The sequence below is a fragment of the Berghia stephanieae genome, chromosome 1, assembly GCF_034508935.2.
Source record: "Berghia stephanieae isolate SIO BIC M18660-M18661 chromosome 1, UCSD_Bste_1.3, whole genome shotgun sequence".
Classification (NCBI taxonomy): Eukaryota; Metazoa; Mollusca; class Gastropoda; order Nudibranchia; family Aeolidiidae; genus Berghia; species Berghia stephanieae.
In genome coordinates, this window is record NC_088360.1 from 90,336,719 (window position 1) to 90,344,218 (window position 7,500).

General features: G+C 33.2%; 1 long non-coding RNA gene across 1 annotated transcript in view; it reads left to right on the top strand.

Moving 5' to 3' along the window:
- LOC144964824 (uncharacterized) overlaps window positions 1–7,500 on the top strand; it is a 15,272-nt gene that overhangs the window by 5,125 nt on the left and 2,647 nt on the right. Inside the window, exons 2-3 of the long non-coding RNA XR_013643932.1 lie at window positions 333–508; window positions 5,288–5,366. This is a non-coding gene — a long non-coding RNA (uncharacterized LOC144964824). The remainder of the gene's footprint in view (window positions 1–332; window positions 509–5,287; window positions 5,367–7,500) is intronic.

The window sequence follows — 7,500 nt, forward strand, 5'->3', positions numbered from 1 at the left end:
GTTCAGGTCGGAAGGTTTTGGGTTCGAGCCTCGCTCGAAGCATAGTTGAGTCCTTGGAAAAGGCTCTTTACTCACATTCTCTCACCGTACTCAGGTGTAAAATGAATACCTGGGCGTTAACAACGTTGTCTCTGTCGGCAAAAAATGCAATATAGCCTAACAGGCGTCATGTCCGTTCTACGTGTTACTGTTGGTCAGGGATCCCTTGTAAAGTGCTTTGAACACGCTTAGTGGATATTGCCCTATATAAAAGCTCAATATACATGTAAAGTGAAGAATGAAATAATCACAGTTTGTCCAAATAAATATGTTTATATTTTATTCATTGACAGAATCAATAACATTGAGGCATTGCATCGTTCTCGGCCGTCAACTGACAAATGACGCGGTTGTGTCAATGATTAACATCGGATTGTTTGGCTTGTCTAGACCTTGCCAGACAGAAATGCAGAGAAAATTGAAGATCGTCCTTTGATATTGTTGGCCGAGGAATAAGAATGGAACAACAGTAATGAATTGTATAATTCTTTGAATTTAAGCTAATCATTTTGTCAATATTATGCATCTGTGATTGTCATCTCTAAATGCGACCTGCCGTCTCGAATTGTTGTTATATTGGAAATACAAGATGCCAAAATGTGACTTTATAAAGTTAAAATGACTAAGAATGTAAGATTTAAATTTGAACTACTTTAGAGACTACATATATATATATATATATATATATATATATATATATATATATATATATATATATATATATATATATATATTCTTATCGATACGATCGTTTCAATGGATTTCCACATTTCAATTAAAAAGCACACTAGGGATCCAATATCAACCGAGGATATGGAAACCCATTGAAACGATCGTACCGACAGAAATTATGTGAGTATCCCTACTTATTTTATGTGCTCTAACTATATTGAGCACTCTACTACCTACAAGTACCCACCGACACTCATAAATAAATAAATAAATATATATATTTGTGTGTGTATATATATATCAAGGACAACTATACTGAAAGGACAATCATATGGAATATTCAGGCAACGCTAGTGGGGGCCAAGAAAAAATAGAGAAAATTTACACCAAAATAACAGCAGGGGCATTATTATATGGCAAGATCTACCTTTTTAGAGAGTGATTGTGAATTCTGGGTCCAAAAAAATATTTAATGATTATTATTATCAGCAGTGAATAAGAGTAGCCAAGAAACGGAAACATGAGTAGTTAGATATTCTGAAAACTGACCTTATAGTGATTGATTCAGGATGATTTCTTTAGAAGCTTGATTAATGAATGTACATGTAAAATGATGATGAAGATGAAGGTGAACAATTAGATGAAGGGGAAAGGAGATGTAAAAAATATCAACAAAGGGAGGTAATCTGCGGAGGATGATCCCAAGAAAAAGATGAGTACCAAAATATCAACTAAGGGATACAATAGTCGGATTTTTAATAAGGGGCGCACCTTTGTCTTCTTTTTCTCAGCTGTTCACAATGTACAGCTGCAAAAATTTGTATGAACCTCTGGATCATTTTGTCCTAGTAAAATATATTTTTTCACGAATTTTAAAACAATAGGAAAGAATTTCACTTATTACAGCTATATTAAAATCGATAACTAGTAAGTATTGGAATCTAAATATGATTATAGTGTCAAAAATATGATTTTCCGCTTATCCATTTTGAAAGAATTTGTTAAAATGGAATGTTCGGTTAATTGAAACTTATATGATGTTCGTACAGAATCCGAATATGAAGGAACGACAGACATGTTTACATTTTATAACAATCAATATACGTTATTGATGAATACAAATGAAAGTGAACATAACGCGCTTCCAACATTATTTTGATTTCAAATTTTTGAGAAATAGCTTGTTCTTTATGCCAAAGAGGATTACATAAATTTAATGCAGACCAGTCAAAAGTAGAAATTCATCAATTTATGATACAATGTTTCCCACAATATGTGCTTGTGTTCAACAACAATAACATGCAAAACTGAGGGTTGATTGTGAAATTCCAATTCCATAGCTGTCCTCTTTAATTAATGACTTATTGATAGATAAAAGTGGACTTCTTTTCGCAGCCTTACGAGAGAGGCACCGATAGAGATTCCGTATCATATCGTATTGTTTAAGAGCTTATAGGTTTAAAAGAAAACTTAAAATGCTGAGTGAAATGTTCATGCATAGATACATTTTTTCAAAGTTAAATATAAACGTTCATTGTTAATTTGACAATTTTGAGTATTTAATCACTAGTTCAAATGAGTTAAAGCTAGAGATTCATATCAGTCTTCGGTAATTGTGACGTGATGTAAATAAAAAGCAATAAATTACAAAGTCAAAATGGGATGCAAACTACATTAGTTGTTACTTTATAACAGTTAATGTGTGTTGCTTTTATTCGGAAAATAGTATGATATGAACTCATAACCACTAGCCGGAACTACCGTGTCACAAGATTATTTTGAAAAACGATGAATTCATCTCACTTTGTGGTGCGAAAATGTTTACATTTTTAGCAGAGTAAAATCTCTAATTTTATGACAGGGGTTTTAAAGTAGATTTTTATAGGCCGTGAAGAAGAAATCTTTTTTTGTGATATGGCATCACAATACGGGCCAAAATGTTTATTCAGTTAATAGAAATTGATTCGGAGGTTGACACAAAGTTTTACAACTTTTGATAGAAGGACATCTGAGAACAACTAGAAAAACATGCGCCATTCATAAAAAATCTGACTACTATACTATAGTTCATTCCTTACAGTCAATGAGTAGCATCAGAATCAGATCCATAGTTCCCTTCCATGTAGTCAAGAGTTAATTAATAGAGTTACTTCTCAGATCATTGAGACAAAACTATATATTCAGACTACTAGTACAATCCTTTCAGTCAATGGATCCATAATTCCCTCCCATAGTCACAGAGATAATTAGAGTGATTGAGTTGGGTGAGTGTAACTGTTGTAACAGTAACAACTCAGACTCAGATCATTTTGATCAATGAGGCAAAACTATATATTCAGAGTACTAGTCCCATACGATTGACAGTCATATCAGCAACCCCAGATCCATGTAATGGGCATAACTATATATTCAGAGTCCATTTTCCATCATATATGGTAATATCAGACCCACTAACTATTCTAGTCTAGCTATCTAGCAATAGCAATGACTACTATCTATCTAGCAACTGTTCAAGTTCAAGTTGTGAAGTTGACGTGACGAGCAAAGGGCCCTCTAGATTTATACACTAGACTAATACAATAAAGTCAATATTTATCAGTTAACCATATAGAAAAAAAAAGATATAAATATAAAGCCACAAGCCATAATAAAATAAGAACCAAATCCGAATCAGGATGTCAGTCTGATCACCATATCTGAATCTGTGCGACTCGACAGAGCAAGCACGACAACGGGTCTATCTATCGTCTGCAGGAACTACAGCCAGATGCTAATTCTAAACATTTCTTAAATAATAATTATTACGCAATTATTATTGGTACTTCCCACTGTTCAAGGATTCTGGTTCGATAAATTAGCCATAGATCTTTCTACCTAGTTATTAAAAGCAATTGAAAGCAGCTTCGTACTTTCGATTTTAAAAAATGAACACAAACCCAATCACTCAATTTGTAAGAGGGCGTCATAAAAAATAGTTCATACTTTCCAGTAAAATTGTTGATAGTTCACTACTTTTTATATATTTTCATATCATTCAAGATATAAGAAATATTATTTAAAACTTATGGTCGCCAATTAACCAATTTCTTATAAAGTACCGAAATTATAAGAACAGAATCAATTATTGCGCATTCAAGGAAATTGTACCAAGGCAGAAAAGTAGTAGTTTTGCTTGAAATCGTTATCCAACCAATGGCCCCCACTAGCGGGGGCTGAAGATTCCACATGTCAATCCTTTCCAGTATAGTAATCCTTGGTATATATATATATATATATATATATATATATATATATATATATATATATATATATATTGATCTCAAAACCCATTTGTGACCACCGCCTCAGAACTGTAGTAGAATGAATAAAACCAGTGGGAGTAAATTTTCAATTAAAATGTTACAAAATACGAACTTGAAGTCTTTTGCAAACTGTATTTATTCTCTTTAATACTTGACTTACTTGACTTAATCCTCTTCACTATTTGTTGAGCATGGGGCCTCTACGAGCGTCCGCTATCTACTTCTGTCCTTGGCCATCTTCCTGTTAGCCTCCCAGGTGAGGTCTGCCATATTCAATTCTTCTGACATTTAGCGCCTCTATGTCTGTATTGGACGCTCCCCTTTTCGTGTCCCTTGGGGACTCCAATCAAGGGATTTTGCGAGTGACATTGCTCCCAGGTCTTCTTAGTGTATAACCAATCCATGTCCATTTCCTCATCCTGATTTGGGTGTTGATAGGCTCTTGGTTGGACCTTCTCCATAGTTAAATGCTGGAGATGTGGTCTTCAAAATCAGATTTCCAAAATCCTGTGTAGGCATCTGTTAAGGACCGTTTTATTTTTGTATGTAAGGGTACTTGTGACCCTCCAGGTTTCCGCACCATACAGTATATGAACAAGTTTTATATATGAACTAAGTATTCTAAGCTTAGTTGAATTCGAGATGGCTTTTGCTTTCCATGTGGGCTACAAGGTGGAAAAAATCTGCTGGACTTTCCTTATTCTGGCTTTAATATGCTCCTATATAATGAAGAGAGAATAACTCCAAGTTCGATATTTGTGACTGCAAATTCAATTCCCAGCACCCAGATTGAGAAGAATGATCACATTAAAAGATTCACGCATTTTATTGATTTCGTTTTTAAAATTTAAATCAACAGATATAATAATAATAATAATAATAATAATAATAATAATAATAATAATAATAATAGTAATAATAATAATAATAATAATAATAATAATAATAATAATAATAATAATAATAATAATAATAATAATAATAATAATAATAATAATAATAATAATACATGGCATTTATATCTCGCATCTTCATCACTGTGTGATGCTCAGTGCACGTTATAACTATACAAAAGTTACATAATATATAAAACGTATACCACAATGATTTCAATAGCAGCAGTGTATGTAATATCATATCAATATCATGAATTTGTAACGGTGAAAAGGTATACACAATACAAATTTGAGGAGGTGGGTTAAAAATCAGAGACATAAACAAAACATGCCATACCATTAAACGAACAGCCCCTTCATACTTTGGAATCATTTCAGATAATAGTGTCAGCAGACAAAAGAAATCCATCCCAGCTACAATAGGAAGAGTGCCGAGGGCTGTCGACTCTTAAAAATGGTATTCACTCCTGTTTATACCCCAAAATTTATTATAGCTTTTATTATCATTATTATTATTATTATTATTATTATATTATTATTATTATTATTTATTATTATTATTATTATTATTATTATTATTATTATTATTATTATATCATCATCTTCAGCATCATTCATCATTATCATCATCATCATCATCATCATCATCATCATCATCATCATCATCATCATCATCATCATCATTATATAGGGATAACTTTGCCTTCTTGGAAAAACTAAAAGAAGTAATCCATATTGAACCAGGTGAAGTAAGAGTCAAAACTGACAAGGGGTCCAAATAGTTCAGTTAATAGACCACTCGCTCTACAGGCGAAGGGACCGGTATCATACAGGAGGCAGTCGAGATCATTTCTGAACCCCCGGGACTTTTAATTAACTTTCCGGCGTTACTCGTGAGTCAAAAATTGTAAAGAATTACATTTTTCAAAAATCAGCAATTAATATTGTGACTGGATTTTTAATATCCTAAAACTTTGACCTACCCCTCCCCCCCCCCCTCTCCCTCGAAATGCTGTAATTTGGGTGCTCAATTTCTCTATAAAGAAGACTGTCACCAGCTAATATTTTAAGGTTTGTTTTTGTTGAAAAGTTATTCGTTGATAAGTTACTGTCAAAGAAGAATGGACCAATTATAGTGCCTTGGTGGACTCCTGACAGAACAGCACTGATATCGCAGGAATTTCCATCTAGACAGTTTCCTGAATCCTGCCACACAACTAATTTCATTCAAGTTTGTGATTGTTAGACTTTTTGGTTCTCATTTTTAGTGCCGTTAAACTGTAAATGCTTTTGTTTTCTTTACTCTTATTTTTTTAAAAAGCCATCTCCGTGTCAGAGTGTTGCGTCGAACTCCTTGGAAAAGTCAAAGACCAATAGATTGATTGTATTTTGTTTTCTTGTGATCTTTTGAGTTAACTTTTTGTCAATAACAGCATTGTTTCAAAATATAAATATTGGTAATATTGTAAATATTAGTCCGTGTTTATCATAATATTTTATAATTAAATGAAATGCTTTTTTTCATGTTCTTATATTAATCCTTTAGCGGGGACAGCGTGGCTCAGAGGTACGGTCTTTGCTTCGTACCCGAAAGGTACCGAGTTCGATCATCCGCCGCTGCGCTGTGTGGCCTTGAGCAAGTTACCCTCACCCTAGCTCAATTTGCGACGCTGAACTGCCGACCACTTGGTTATTCTAGTCTTTCATTGGAATATACGCAAGAGACACATTTCTCATATGGGATGAATATAGGGAATTTTATTTATTTATTCTTTTTAATATTTAGTATTTTAACCAAAAGTCAATGATACTCGTCTGATGTTGGATGCAATGTCTCGTATACCTTAATTGAATATTGCTGTTATTCCAGTATGTTTCCAATTCGTATACCTTAATTGAATATTGCTGTTATTCCAGTATGTTTCCAACTCGTGGGTATGCATCTCGTGTCTAGTGATTGCAGGAATATCACTGTTAAGAGAGGAACAACATTATATGCAAATTATTTGATCATTTAAGGGGATTCGTTCAGGACCAGTCGCTTTGGAAGGACTTAATGTCTAATTGACTTTTGGACTTTTGATTCCGTTTATATCAATTTCAATTCAGGGCAAGGCATTATGTAATTATCTCCAATATTGGGGAGGGTGGGTCTTCGTTTATAAACACTTTCTGTTGATCTATGTTATATTTATTTTTTTATATTATTTTATTTTTGTTTGAGTAGTATCAAGGCCTCCGTTTTTGCAGCAGACTGAAAACTTCCGGTATATTTCCTTTTTTTTTTTGTAGTACTTGGTGGATCGTTTTACGAAGTGTCCGAAAATTGGTTCCAATCGTGGTTATTTTGTTGTTGTTTTTCGGGTATATTGTATATTCTCTTTAACTTTTAAAGATGCCATTTAAGGAATTAGCAATGGTATTTGCGAATTTTCACTGTTTTTTAAGGGGGATGTGTTTATCCAATAAGTCTTCCAAGAGCGTTGACAAATATTCTCAATGTTGACTTACGTCATTATTTGAAAGTTTGGTTTATGAAAGAAGAGTAATTTCCATTTAGGCTATTTTTAATGATGTTCATTTCTCCTTTG